This window comes from Pelodiscus sinensis, chromosome 26 (genome assembly GCF_049634645.1).
Source record: "Pelodiscus sinensis isolate JC-2024 chromosome 26, ASM4963464v1, whole genome shotgun sequence".
NCBI lineage: Eukaryota > Metazoa > Chordata > Testudines > Trionychidae > Pelodiscus > Pelodiscus sinensis.
In genome coordinates this window covers 16,735,344-16,749,642 of record NC_134736.1, presented here as the reverse complement: position 1 = coordinate 16,749,642, position 14,299 = coordinate 16,735,344, and the positions used below count along the sequence as shown (strand labels likewise).

General features: G+C 44.4%; 1 long non-coding RNA gene across 1 annotated transcript in view; it reads right to left on the bottom strand.

Moving 5' to 3' along the window:
- Window positions 1-9,303, bottom strand: part of LOC142820519 (uncharacterized) — a 124,243-nt gene extending 114,940 nt beyond the window's left edge. The window contains exon 1 of the long non-coding RNA XR_012897743.1: window positions 9,223-9,303. This is a non-coding gene — a long non-coding RNA (uncharacterized LOC142820519). The remainder of the gene's footprint in view (window positions 1-9,222) is intronic.
- Between the last annotated feature and the right edge of the window lie 4,996 nt (window positions 9,304-14,299).

Below are 14,299 nucleotides of genomic sequence, written 5' to 3'. Positions count from 1 at the left end.
TTAAGAGTGGTTGCATATACATGCACATATATATGCAAATAGCTTCTTTCACACTGATGGGCATGAATATAAAGCACTTCCCACAATGCCCCTTGTTTATATTGCTGGTACCTCCTCCCTGGGGGCTAGAAACACTGACCCCCTGTACGCATCTGTTCCAGACAGCCCATCTACTTGCATCTTTCAATGTTCACCCTGCCTGGGAGCCGCCTCACCATTGTGGAGCATGTTCTCAGTGGCGGGCAGCGTGTTGAGCCCCACATAATCCCAGACCACGCCGTGGGCTGCAAACAAATGGGCTGCAGGCCGCATATGGCCCACAGGCCGCATGTTGATCTAAGGCATAAAATCCCATGCTCAGTAATGTTTGGATCCTCTAACATAAGCTTACACAAGAATCTTATGAATAATTCTACAGATTGTACCTCTTTAGTCTGGCAACTAGAGAATTTACCAAACCATGGGAAGACAATATTGTCTAGCAGCATTATCAACACTGCCACTGATTACGGGGCTCTTAGAAGAAATTTAGAGGTAAATTAGACCTAAAGCAGCACAGAATACTGAGAGCTAGGTTGTTGACTGTACACAAACTTTGAGACGTGGGAAACTTGACCACACCCATAATAAGTGGACATCTAGATAACTAAAATCATGCTGGACTACGAATGTTGCTGAACCAGAGGCTGCTGGGTTAGAGAAATTCAACCTTTAGTTCTATGATATTAGACTAACAAAGAGCTACCGACTCCTCGGAAGATACTGAAGCAGTAAGGCACTGTGCACTCTGCCCCATCACTATCACATTCTGCCCCTCGCCGTCTACCAATAGACCAGCCTGAAGTGGTGTCACTTTCCCTGATTCTGTGTGAAATCCTTGCCACATTAAAGTTAATGGAAGTAGTTTTGCTATTGACATCAACCGTGTCAGCATTTTATTGCCTGAGCTTCCTTCCACCCCCCTCCTCGCAACATCTTAAAAAAAAAAAAATCTTGGTCAGCCAAAAGTTAACATTGTCTGTGTGCTCAGGGGCAAATGAAGACAGCATACATGGCAGCCTATTAGCAAGGCACCTGTGTCTGATGGAACAGGAGATAACAGGCATCATTAGGGTAGCTAAGCTCAAACTGGAGAAGTAGCTGAGGCAGGACCTTGTAATCACCGCCATGCTCTTCAGCTCAATACAAAGGTGGTAATTCAATTTCAGAGTTCTGCCTCAGTGCATCTCTTATGATGTTAGCAGAGAATCTCTCAACTGAATTAAAGGATTATATCAATTGGGAGCTTGACATTATATATATATATATATATATATATATATATATATATATATATATATATATATAAACATAATATAAATGCACTATATATAAAGAGAGAGAGACCGTTTGAGTGCAAATGCGTGTGTCTGCACTATGTTCCAATCTAATTACTTATAATTGTAAGGTAGTGGGATGTAAAATGCTAATTGAAAATTTTTGGTCCTCACGTCTTGGAGTCTGTGGAGAATTTGCGCGCCCATCTGGTTAATAGGAAAGGGATTGTATTTTCTAGATCATTGATTTATCATCATTAAGGCCCCAAATACAGACTTCTGTAAGTCAGCTTCAGGAATATGTTTTTTCCATTACGTTTACACTCTGTCTAAAATTGCCGCTAGCACTGTGAATGTTAAAATTGACTGGATTCAATTTAGTGTGATCGCCTCCTTGCTCTGTCAGGGGTTATTCATCTCATTTAGCTTTTGTAATGGAAGATTTTTTTGAGCGAGAGATCCACACAATTATTATTAAAAAACAAACCTGAAATGTATTGATTTGGAGTGATAAGTATGGCAGTGCTTGCAAAAAATTACTGATTCTTACACACTGAAATTTCTGTAACAGGACGGAATATATAATTTGTCTGAACATGACTTGGGGGAGTTATCAACTTTTGGGGTTTGGGAGGAGTGATTCAGATGCCAACTAGCTGATTAGCAGAGTGCCCACAGCTAGTTTTCTTGTTTCTATTGGTGGTGCACAATTGCCCAGGCCTGGGTGCACACACAAATATTCTGCACATTGATGGAAAAAATCCACACATGGATGGAAAAGATTAGAGGGAACATTGGTGGAAGAGCTCATCTGAACTTATCTGAATTTCTATTATGCTCATTATCCCTTAAGAACCAGACCTTTCTGACTGGTAATACATATTACAGTAACCAATCAGAAGATTCTGACTCCCTTATATAGTGCAGGGGAGTGGGCCAAATTGGCAGAACTCTGCAGTGACTTTTTTCTTAAGAAGGCACTTCTTCATCATCAGTAATTGCTGTGAAGCAAGATCCAAATAGTCCTAAACACATGGAAATTTACTGAGACCTCACCTACAGGGTCCAAAGTCATAACAAAATCCAATGGCTGAGATCCAAAGTTAGCTAAATTTAAGCTCGAAATAAGATGAAAATTTTTAGCCGTGAGGTGAACTAACTTTTAGAACTACTTACCTATGGATATGGAAGAGTCTTCATAATTTGAAGACTTTAAATTAAAATTGGACATTTTTCTAAAAACAAGACCGTAGTTCTTCCATAAGACATGCATTGATGCAGGAGTTACTGGGTGAATTTGTAGGAGCTTTGTTACCTACTCAGAGTGTACTTGTGAATGGTTTGCTCTCAGACTAGAAAGGTGCATCTAGAGGGATCCAACCGATGTCAGTGCTGGGTCCAATACTAGTCAGTATTTTCCTTAATGACTTGAGTCATGGAGTGGAGAGAATGCTTATAAAATTTAGAGATGAGACAGTGCTGGGAGGGGTTGCAGGAGCTTTGAAGGACAGGATTATCATTGTCAACCATGATTATCTATCGAGTTTTAAGAGTGTGAACGTTTTTTGTCCTCAGGTGGCTTGTATAAATCCTGAGGTTTGAGAGTTAACCGTAGTCGCCATCAGATGGTTGCTCATTAGCATGGATGTAATAAGTTTGATAGGTCTTAAGCTTTGTATACACCTGCTGCAGGCATACTTTAAACTGAAAGTGTGGGCATGGCACAAGCTCTCTATATAAACCACCTCTGTAAAGGGGATAGCTAACCACATTGGGAGTGTGGTTCCCAGCACTGTAGCCTGGCTTACACTGGTGCTTTACAGAACTGTAACTTTGTTGCGCTCGGAGGGTGAGTGTGTGTGTGTTTTTTCACACCCGTGAGCCTGAAAGTAACAGTGCTGTAAAGTGCCAGTAGACTTGGCCTCAGTCTCATTCTAAGTGGACTTGGCATTAATGGCCATTTTTGTCAGTACTCTTCACAGAGACACTAAGGACTAAATAGGACACAGATGCCAGGACACCAGCTTCTCTCACCCCTAAAAATATTCTTTTCTGGTCAGGTGTGATGTGACAGAGCTTGTCTTGCAGTTTCCTAAGTGGTATCGATCAGTGAATAAAGAAGGGCTTCCTCCTTCAGTGCCACTATCTGAGTAGTAGAAGCCTGATCCAGAACTCACTGAAGTTAGAGGAAATGCCCCTCCCCCCCCCCCCAAAAAATGCTTTGGACTAGGAACACATACACAAGTCTTCGAATGACAGCACTGGTCTTTCTATCCCATTCTCATCAACTTTCCTGCATGGTGAGAATGTCCTGATTTGGACTGATGGCAGCAGAAAGGGGAAAAAGTCTGTGTAAGTCACATGATCCCCAAAGAAATAAAGGACAAGGCAGAATATCATTGTAAGAGCTGTGGCAGAATATGAGGGAAGGAGGATCTTGTGGAGAAGACACTGGAGTGCGACTCCAAGTGTGGTGAATCCCTAGTTCTACCGTTTCCAATATACCTTTCAGCAACTCGCTTAATCTCCATCTGTCTGAATTCCACAGCTCTCATTTCCCCTGTACAACTATCTCAAGCGAGCCCCCAACTGGATGCCTTCTAGGGGCTGCCACAAAATAAAAGTTTGTTAATAACATAATTAATAATAATCTGTATCGTTAATAATAATCTTGCCTCCCTGACAAGGGTACTATGAGGATCTCTAGTGTGATGCTCACATATGTTGGCATAGGGGAGCCAGATAAGCACCTGCCTAGGTAGGTATGAAGATGTGAACCATACTAGTGAACCAAACTAGTTGCTCTGAAATCTTAGAAAATCAGTCTCAACCCTTGTATTATACCCTCAAAACTCTCATTTCTGCACCCTTTCTGAGCTTTGTTGTCTGTTTTATTAGTTACCCTGTGTCTCATTCACTACTGATGTTCTCACCCACCACCTTCTCTTTTACTGTCTTTAAAACCACAAAGATTATCAGCCCTTTGAGGGCACCAAACAACATAATTCCCATCTCACTGCTGTTTGGTGGCCTAAGTTAAATGACCTAAATCCAGCTCAGACACAAATCGATGTCTACATTACACCTCAACAGCTGTCACTGATTGGCCACTTTTTGGGGAGTCTCAGCAGAGATACCAAAGGTGGAAGGAGCACAGAGAAAGAATTTACGTCTCCTCAATTGCTGTGGTCCCTCAACATCACGAGTATTTACATTGTAAACTAATTGGGACTGGAGCCATTTTGTCATTGTTGTTCTGTGTTTGTACGTGACCTGGAGCTGTGGGCTCCTGGTCTGTCACCAGGGCTCTTAGATGCTGTCCACAATACAAATAATCAGATTGACAAACCTTACTGTGGCACTAGAACAATGTTTAGGGTGAGGGTACTGAGTTACATCCCCTCTTGCAACTATTTTGTGCCCCTCTGCTGGTTGCCAGCTCTCCTGGACTACCTAGCAATGGCATCCAGTACATATGGTCCAGGAGAGTTGGCAACCCTAGCCCCTCACTGCCCCAGACTGGGGCCATGACTGGGGGCAGCTGCTGAGCCCCAGGCTGGTAGCAGAACCCTGGACAGCAGCAGAGCCTCCAGGACCAGTGGCCTGGGACTGGCAGGGCCAGTAGGCGATGAAACCCACAGGAGCAGAGCTGGTAGGCAATGGGACCCCACGGGCCAGCGCAGCCCAAAGGCTCGTGGATTGTGGTGAAGCTAGTGGAGCTGGAGGAACCAGAACCTGGGATCCTGAACTGGCAAAGCCAGTGGTTGGTTGGCAGCAGAGCCAGCCCACAGACACATGGAAGCTGAGTACAAAACCTGGGTGTGCTGCAGCAGCCCACACGCCTTCACTTCCCACACCTATGACACGGGGCCCTCTGACGGAATGTCAGCTTGCTAGTGCCACTGCTGTACCTTGGGGTGGGGAACCTTTTCTGAGTTGGGGGCCACTGGCCCACAGAAAAATCAGTCAGGGGCCACACACAAGTGAGAAGCAAAAAACAAAACAAAACAAAACCTTCACTGACGTGGCCCCTGACTACGAAGAAGGACACTCCCCACATTCCCCTTGCACACCAGAGCCTGGGGAGGGGGGGGCAGACTAGTAGATTTTGTGTGCTCCAGCCCCACAGGAGGATGGCAAGGGGTTTGGAGTGCCAACGTGGATTCCCCGATGCTAGGGGGGAGCCCGGAGCCTCGAGGGCCAGATCCAGGCAAGCCTGCCTTAGGTTCCCACCCCTGCTCTACCTGATCAATAAAGGATGTTAATCTCCAATAGCAATGATTTTTTTCCCCCACAGAAAAAATCTTCAACAATTTTTTAGGATGAAATTATCAGTTTTTGGGTGATTTGTTGAAAGAACAGATGTTATTTTGATTTTGAAGTTTTTGCTTTTCAATCAAAAGAAAAGAAAATAGATTTTTTTGGGGGGCGGGGGATGTTTGCATGCTGTCAAAACAAATTTTGATTCAGAAAACTTTTGACCAGTTCTAGTCTCTTGTGCTGTTGCCTCTTTCGCTAACATTAAGTTCCGTCTTTTTTTTTTTTTTTTTTTTTTTTTTTACATAGAAGCATTCCGAGAGAGAATAATTAAACTCTCTCAGGTCACTGGACATCTCCACCCTGGAGAAATGAAACCAGAATAAAAGGGATGACTCTTAGTCCAAAGTAATGAATGCCTAGTGATAAGAGCACATCCCTCAGGTTTTGTGTGAAAACTTCCATTTACTAATTTCCATCATCAGTTTGCAGGACTTGGAAAATTATTCTTAATTGAATAAAAGCCTCTGGCCACATTCATGTTATGTTACTGGAAAACTCTCTACGTCTATTAAACAAACCTCAAAAGAGTTTATTCATCATCCAGTCTGTGATAAGTGATTCCCCTGTGTTGGGGATATTATCGCTCTTTGCACAGGCAAATCTCCCACAAAAGTCAGTGGAATTGTAGAAGCAGGTCTAAGAAGAAGTTCAAGAGTAGAATACAGGACTAATTATGTGTGATTTTCAAGACAGAATGTGGAATCCTCTCGGAGTAAGCTCTTAACCAATGCACCAATATTGGGATTGGATTCCGGAAGACCAATGTCCTGACCACATGTGCACATTAAACGTCTCATGACTCCTTGTGTAACTGACTGGGAGGTTGACCGTTGTATGGTTTAAAATGAATGATTAACAATTTATGCTACATAATGATTAATAATCCGTCGGTCATGATAAATATTTGCCACATTATTTGAAATATTATTACCATAGAACTTGAGGGCCCTCATCTTTATTGAGGCTTCCATGTTGGTAGGTGCTGCATAGGCATATTTGGAAAAAAAATGCTCGTGCCCTGAAAAGCTTGCAATCTGAAAAGCACAAGGAGCAAACAAACAAAGGGAATACAAACCAGAACTCCTCTTGTGCCTTAGGAGAAGCAACATATGAAGGGTGAATCTTCAGGAAGAGCTTGTAGGCTCTATGTGATAGAGGACTGGCTTTTTGTTCTGTGTTTGTGTAGCACCCAGAACAATAAGGCCCTTATCTATGCTTGATTCTCTTAGGGTATGTCTACACACCAAAGTTATTTCGAAATAACAACCCTTATTTTGAAATAACTTTCCTAGTGTCTACACAGCCAAAGTGCTATTTTGAAATAAATTTGAAATAGCGGAGTGCTTATTTCGAATGTGGTAAACCTCATTCTACGAGGAATAATGCCAAAGTCGAAATAGCTATTTCAAAATAAGTGCTGTGTGGACACTTATATCAAAATAGGGGGCCTCCAGCATTCCCAGGGTGCCCTGGTGGCCACTCCAGCCTCAACCAAGAACTCTTCTCTCCCCCCCCCCCCCCCCGGAGCCCTTAAAGGGGTTGACTCTGGCCACAGTGTCTATGCCAGCTCCAAGCCTGCCAGCCCAGAGCCAGCAGTCACTGTCCCTGACCCAGTGGCCCCAAAACATGAGCCAGCAAGCCACTGGCAGCCAGCCCTCCACCGCTCCCCAGGAGCAGTCTGCCGGCTCCCAGGAGCCTGCCAGGGCCCGGAGAAGGCGGGCGCCTTCCTGGTCCAGGGTGGAGATCATGGACCTTATTCAGGTTTGTGGGGGGGATGCCCCCAACATCCATGATCTCTGCACTAGATGGAGGAATGCAGCCATCTGTGGCAGGATAGCCATCAGCCTGGCCACCAAAGGCCACAAGCGAACCAGGAGTAGGTTTGCATGACAATCAAGTTGGTCTGGCAAGACCCTGAGCCCTGAGCTTCCCCTCCCCCTTCTTCCCCTTGATTCCCCCTTCCAGCTCCCTCCTCCCAAGTTTCCCGTGCCCTCCCACCCTCTCTTCTCCCCTCTCCTGCCTCATTTCCCCAGTCTCACCAGAGTTTCATTCCCTCCCCCCCAGTTTTGTTAAATAGAGTTTGTATTCATGAAAATACGTGTATTTTATTTGACATCAGGAAGGGGGGTTAGGGAGGGATAAGTGGAAGGCGTGAGGGAGGAATGAGGCACAAGCCTCCAGTGGGGCAGACCAGGGAGGCTCTTAGTGCTCTTCAGGGTGGAAGCTCTCCCGCAGTTCCTCCCGGATACTGACAGCCTCCCGATGGACCTCCTGGATGGCAGCCTGCAGCAAGTGCAGCCAGGCTCACAGCAATGCATCCAAGAGAAGCACCAGAGTGCCCAGGGGCAGCTCTGGCTCCATATTGCAGAGTGCTGTGGTGTCCCGAGTAAGGGCAACCAGAGCACGCAGAGACAAAATGCTTTGCTGTCCCTCATAGAGGTAGGACAAGCAAGCAGGGAAACCTGAGAACTGGCTGTCTGGGGGGGGGGGGGGGGTCCCTTTAAGCACAGACCTCAGCCTCAGGCAGCAGCCCCACACAGTAAGTCCTGACCTGGTGCCCTGCCAGAACTGGTTTCGGCCAGCCTTAAATGCAATTCAGAGTCTACTCAGTGTGGACGCGCTATTTTGAAATAGCAAAATGCTATATCGAAATGCATTTTGTGTGTAGACACGTAACTATTTTGAAATAAGATATTTCGAAATAACACTGTAGTGTAGACATACCGTTTGGCAATAGCACAGTACAAACAATACATTTGAAATTCCTTTGGAGGACGAGAGAAGGGTAGCTCTGCTGAACACTGGCCATGCCAAAAGGGCAGCTCTGCGGTGGGCAAGAGAATTCTTGTATGTAGCTAATGACTCTTCAAGTTGAAAGTCCCTATATATATGGATAAGGAATTACAACAATCAGCAAAGGCTATATTACAGAGCCAGCACAAGGCCTGTGTAAGGATCTGGGTAGTACCCAGGTTTTCATTCTGGTCCTTTGCACAGGGTGAATATCTTCTTGAGGGAACACTATGAGCCAGTGTCAATTGAAGACAATGGAAAAAATCCTGTTGACTTTCTGTCTGGCCCTAAAAGAAAGTCCAGTGGGCTATATCTGTCTAATGATAACACTGTGTGAGAGCTGGCTGCACATTTTTCACTCTTTTTTCAAAATATTTAAAAAATGGCTTTTCAACCTAAACAAATATTTTCAATTCTCATTTTTAGGGTTTTTCTCATCTTTCTTTTTTCCTCCTATTTCCTTTCTCCTTCTCCCCCTTTGGGAAAAAAAACTTTTATTGTTGTTGTTTCATTGAAAATCTGAAATTCAGTGAATGTTTGTGGTTAGCAAGGATTTGCAGTAACCTTTCTCTCCTTCACTGGGCTGCTGAAAGGATATACCATTTAATGACTCCATGGTCATATTTTGAGGACAAGGGGATTATTTCCATTCACTTCAGTGGGCTGAAGAGTGCCACCAGCCATCAAACAAAGGAAGCCCTGGTTTAGTCGAGATCGGTCAGAGAGTATTTTTCATGAGCTTTTACAGATACACTCAACCTCACAGCAATCCCTCCTGCTGACCCCTTCTCACCTTCCACGGCACAACCATCTGCCTCCGCACCTGCCCTTCCACTGCTGCAAACCATGTAGGAATTTCCCATTTGACTTCTTGTAGCAGGTGCCCTGAGGAGCAAGGAATGGCAGTATATAAACATTAGGCTGCTAGGAAATGAATTTGCTGTTAAAGTTCTTGCAGAAAGGGCCTTTTTTCTGAAGCACTGGCCCCTGTACAGCTTTGACTCCTCAACCTACCTTAAGGTGCGAAATGCTGCTGATTGCTAAATACCTTTAGAAGAGTGCATGTTAGAAGTCAGACATTTACACTCATCCAAACCAATCTGTCGAAATCTAGTGACAAGACACTCTTTACATTTACAGCAGAGCTATTAAACATTCTCCCTCGTTGGCTGCAGCTAGCCTGCCCCAGGCTCATGTTCAAGCATTGACAGTGTTACAAGACAGAACAGAAGCTCAGAGATAATGCTAAAATGTACTTGGTTATTCCCATTCTGCAGCAAGCTCTCATGCTTTTGTGAGGCTTTTAAATTATGTTTATTATTTCATTTGATTTATAACAGACTACCAATAAGAACCCAGCCAAACTGTTCCAGGAGCCTTTACAGTAATGAAAAATGAAAGTATCAGAAGAGCCCACATTTAATATCTGTAATAATCCCCCCAGAACTCCATAAACAGCCCTTACACATAACACCAAAAGTGTCATGGGCCAGCTGTATTAGTCTGTAACTGGAAAACTTAAAAAACAACGAATAGTCTAGCAGCATCTCAGAGACTAACAAAATACGGAGATGGTATCACGATGGTATAAAGCTCATGATACCATTCTACATGTTTTGTTAGTCTCTAAGATGCTGCTAGACTATTTGTTGTTTTTTAAGTTTTTCCACATGACACCAAGACCATCATTAGAGGTTGGAGATTAAAGCAGTGACCTAGGACTTTGTGAGATCATTGTTCTTTTCCCAGCTCTGACACAGACCTTTTCACCTACCTTAGGTACGTCATTTTACCGCCCTTTGCCTCAGTTCCCTCTTTCTAACACAAGGGAAACAATTACTTTAATGAGGGGATGCCAAGGGAGAAGAAAGTAAAGCTAAATCAACTGATGTTTGTGATGTACTCAAATGCTAAAGTAGCACATTGATGGGGAGATTACCTGCTCTATCTGCAAAGATTAAAAAACCCCAGACAAACCCGTCATTTAAAATGGGAGGGCTTTACCCTCAGTGCTTCCGCTGATCTCACTGTAGCTGTTACTGAAAAGAGACAGGCGGCTACTGTTTGGAATCTTTCCCACGTCCTTTCGGGGCTTTAAAGCTCCAAATGGATTTAACAGAGGCTTATTGCAAAGGCATGCAGAATGTTTGCAGGTTTTATTGCTTTTCATTGAGTTACAATTCTAATGATCAATGCAATTTGTATATTGACAGGTGCTTATTCAATGACTTACAAATCCCTCCCACCTGGAGCTTGTGTCCTTGATCCCTCCACCTGGGGCCCAGGGCTCCAATTTCTTCCTCCGGGGTGTGGGGCCTGGACCCCTTTCTCTGGCACCCAGGACCCCATCCCCTCACCCAGGGGCCTGGAGCCCAGGACCACGACCCCTTTCCCCAGGGCCTGGGGCCAGGTCCCCTCCCCGTCCTTCTGGCGGGAGGGGTCAGGTCCTCGGGTTCCATAGAAAAGCCCAGGCCCCCAGTGGGAGGGATCTGGACCCCAGACTCCGAAGGAAGGGCCCTTGGGAAGGGGAAGCTGCTGGAGGGGGAGGGGCCCCGTCATGGCCCTGGGGGAGGAGATGGAGCCCCAGGCCCTGGAGTGAGGCATCGGAGCCCTGGGTGGAGGAATCTAGTTGGGTGCTGCATTAAGGCAAGTGCTGCCCAGGAGCCAGTTAAAGCTTGCTGACTCATTCTGGTCCCAGTCTCAAGCACAGTGCAGAGCAGTGAGGGGACTGATCTAAAATGTACTCTGAGGAAGTGGCACTCTTGGGGCCCCCTGCCTACTGGGATTGACGGCGTGTATCACACTTCTGCAGGTACCTTCCTCTTGCCCCAATCAATCCTCCTTCTGTCATGGGCACATTAGGCAGCCAGGCATAGGAGCTAGTGATAGAGATGCAGCCGTGTTAGTCTGGTGTAGCATAGGACTAGTTTCAGGCATAGGAGCTAGTTTCACATCCATTATAGACCAGGAAGGTTGGCTTAAGGTGCACAACTCCAACTATGCAAAATGTGTAGCTGGAGTTGGCTTACCTTAAGCTGAGCCGTGAAACTCCTCTACATCAGGGAATTTAGGACAAGTTTCTATTCCCTTTGCATGTCCTGAATGGTGCAAAATGAGCAGCAAGAGGTTGTGAATCTGGCCCTGTAGCTTGATACCTGATCTCAGGCGCCTCTTATTGCCCTGGCCAGCATAGGCTCTGAAGGAGTCATTCATGTCTGCAGCAACTTATTGTCCATGGAGTCCAGTGGCCAGACATAATATTCCCCATATCTGATGTTCGTTTCACTGTCCCTGCACAAATAGCACAGGCATGGAGGTGACTTGAAATAGAGGTGAAAGGGCACATTCACTGCTGCCAAAAGCAGATGCAGCTCCAGTTAAGTCAGTGAACTGTAGCAAACACCTCTTCTGAGCTGAGCTGCCAAAAGCTTGTAGCGAGCTTGTCTCGGTTGGAGGCTGCTCTTTGCCTTTCATGTATGACCTTCTGTGCTGATTACTTTGCCCCTAGTTCCTGGGATATTTGAGAGTCTGTCGGGGGGGGAGGGCGGGTGTGGAATACATAAAATGTAACAGAACATTTCCAGATGCCATTAGGGTGGGAGGACCCAGAAGCAGAGCAGCCAGACAGCTACAATTTCTGCTGCCCGCAGCTAACAGTGGGAGGTGGAATAAATTGCACATATACATGACTTGTGGTAAAGGTGTCACAGCAAATATAGCAACTGTAGTGGAGGAGTTGAAAATGCTACAGTGCAGCTTAATGAAGAGTGATTACTGGTGCGGACAGATCTTTCTGTCCTTGAGGAAGCTAATTTCATGGTAATCAAAACTATCATGAATTGAGGAGACAAAATACCAGTATTGTACAGCAGCAACAACCCCACCACTCCTGCCCGCTTCCTGCAATCTGCAAACAACGTGAAAGCCAGTTCTCCCTGCCATACTCCTGTTAGTTTCAGGCAAAGAGAAGGATGTTTCCCTTTTGTGCATGTGCATGTGAATGTATTCGAATGTGTTTTCATGTAAGAATGTGAGCGTGTATGCACATGTATATCAATAGTCAGTTCAAAGTTTTCTGAATGCATATGTTTATGCGTCGGTATGTCTGCAGAATTGTGAATGTCTGGCAGGTATTTATATTGGTCCATGGTATATCAGTGCCTCTCTGTAGGGACACATGTATTTGAATTCCTAGTATACCTTTGCCTATACACTGTCTGTCAGTGTATGAGGTCATGTCCACATGAATTCATAAATGCATGTATGGATGAATACATACAGTACATGCATATGTGTATATGTCTTCAGTACATCTGCATCTGTTTTTTAGACTGCATAAGTGGGAGCATGTCTGTGGTATGTCACTGCATATGTACATGTCTATGTCAGTGTGAAAAGTGAGATGCCAGGTTTTCTCCATTTTGAGATGGATGGTAAAGGGCTGGTGTAATAAGATATGGAATTATTTAAAGTCATAAACCCATGGGTCATCTTGACAATATACAGGCATGAGAGTTCTAAAACCATAGCACCTTCATCTGGCAACAAGTATGTATCATCTCACCATGGTCTATTGGACAGAGATTCCTGATTGTGGTAATCTCTGTGTGATCACATACATCGGAACAATTTACCAAGGGTCGGGGTGGATTCTCCATCACTGGCAATTTTTAAATCAGTACTGGATGTTTTTTCTAAAAGATCTTCTCTAGCGATTATCTGGAGGAAGATCTATAACATGTGTCATACGAGGGGCCAGACTACATCATCCCAATGGTCTATGAATCTATTAATCTGGTAATATGATTAGGATATATAACAGAAAGCCCACGTATTTAGTATCAGAGACTGAATAGCTACAGGCAGAGGCAATGCAATGCCACCAACAAAGCATGATGTAATAAGATATTGTGGTACTACACCAATTAGGGAATTTTCCTTTTAATGAAATATAGCTACATGGGAGGGTGTTTGTAACTGGAGCAGTGCTTCATAGCTTGATGCAGTGTCTGTGTGATGCATTCATATTACTATCTGGCTAACAGGAGCTGACCTAATCTGTACCCCTTCTCAGTGCTATCATAGTGCAATTTATATCCAATCCAGAAGGGCAGTTGTATTTTCAGAGGCACATTTAAAAGGTGCTAAGAAAAACCAAGCTTCTGACAGGAGTCAGGTAACGGGTGGATAATGCACAAACCCATTTGCTAAACACCACTTGAAAAAAATCACAGGCAGCGTAATTGACTTTTGCAGCTCAGATAATGTAGGTCACTGATTTAGTGTACCAAGAAAATGAATGTACGTTGGAGTGAAAGACAGAAGGGAAGTAATTACAAAATATAGATTAAATAACCATCAGATAACAAGCATAATAATAAGCATCAATACAGTAGAGATAGAGAAAAACAATTTGTTAAATGGATTGTTGCTGAGTTCTGAGAACCTGTTGGCTTCAGATAATGTTGTTTTTTCTCCATGAAGTTTACAGTGAATAAAGTGTTCACTCCCTTTTTAGGGATTTATATTCTATTTCGTATGGTTTCAGCTTAGAGCTTGTTCAGGCTAGAGACTTTCTAAATTAGCTTCTGGTTTCATAAGCAGAGATCTCTTTATTCTTCCAGAAATAGAAAGATGCTAAGAACTTCCAAACAAAGACCAATAATGGCCCCAACCCTGCACAGGGCTGAGATCCTGTAAAGAATTTATGAGGCTTGGACTCAGGCCAAAAGAAGATTTTAAAAAGCAAGGGACTTGGGGGCGGGGTTGTAAAAACATACCAAACTGGTCACCGATCATCTGAAGAAGTGGGTTGTGCCCATGAATGCTCATGGTACCATCTGCATGTTTTGTTAGTCTTTAAAGTGCTA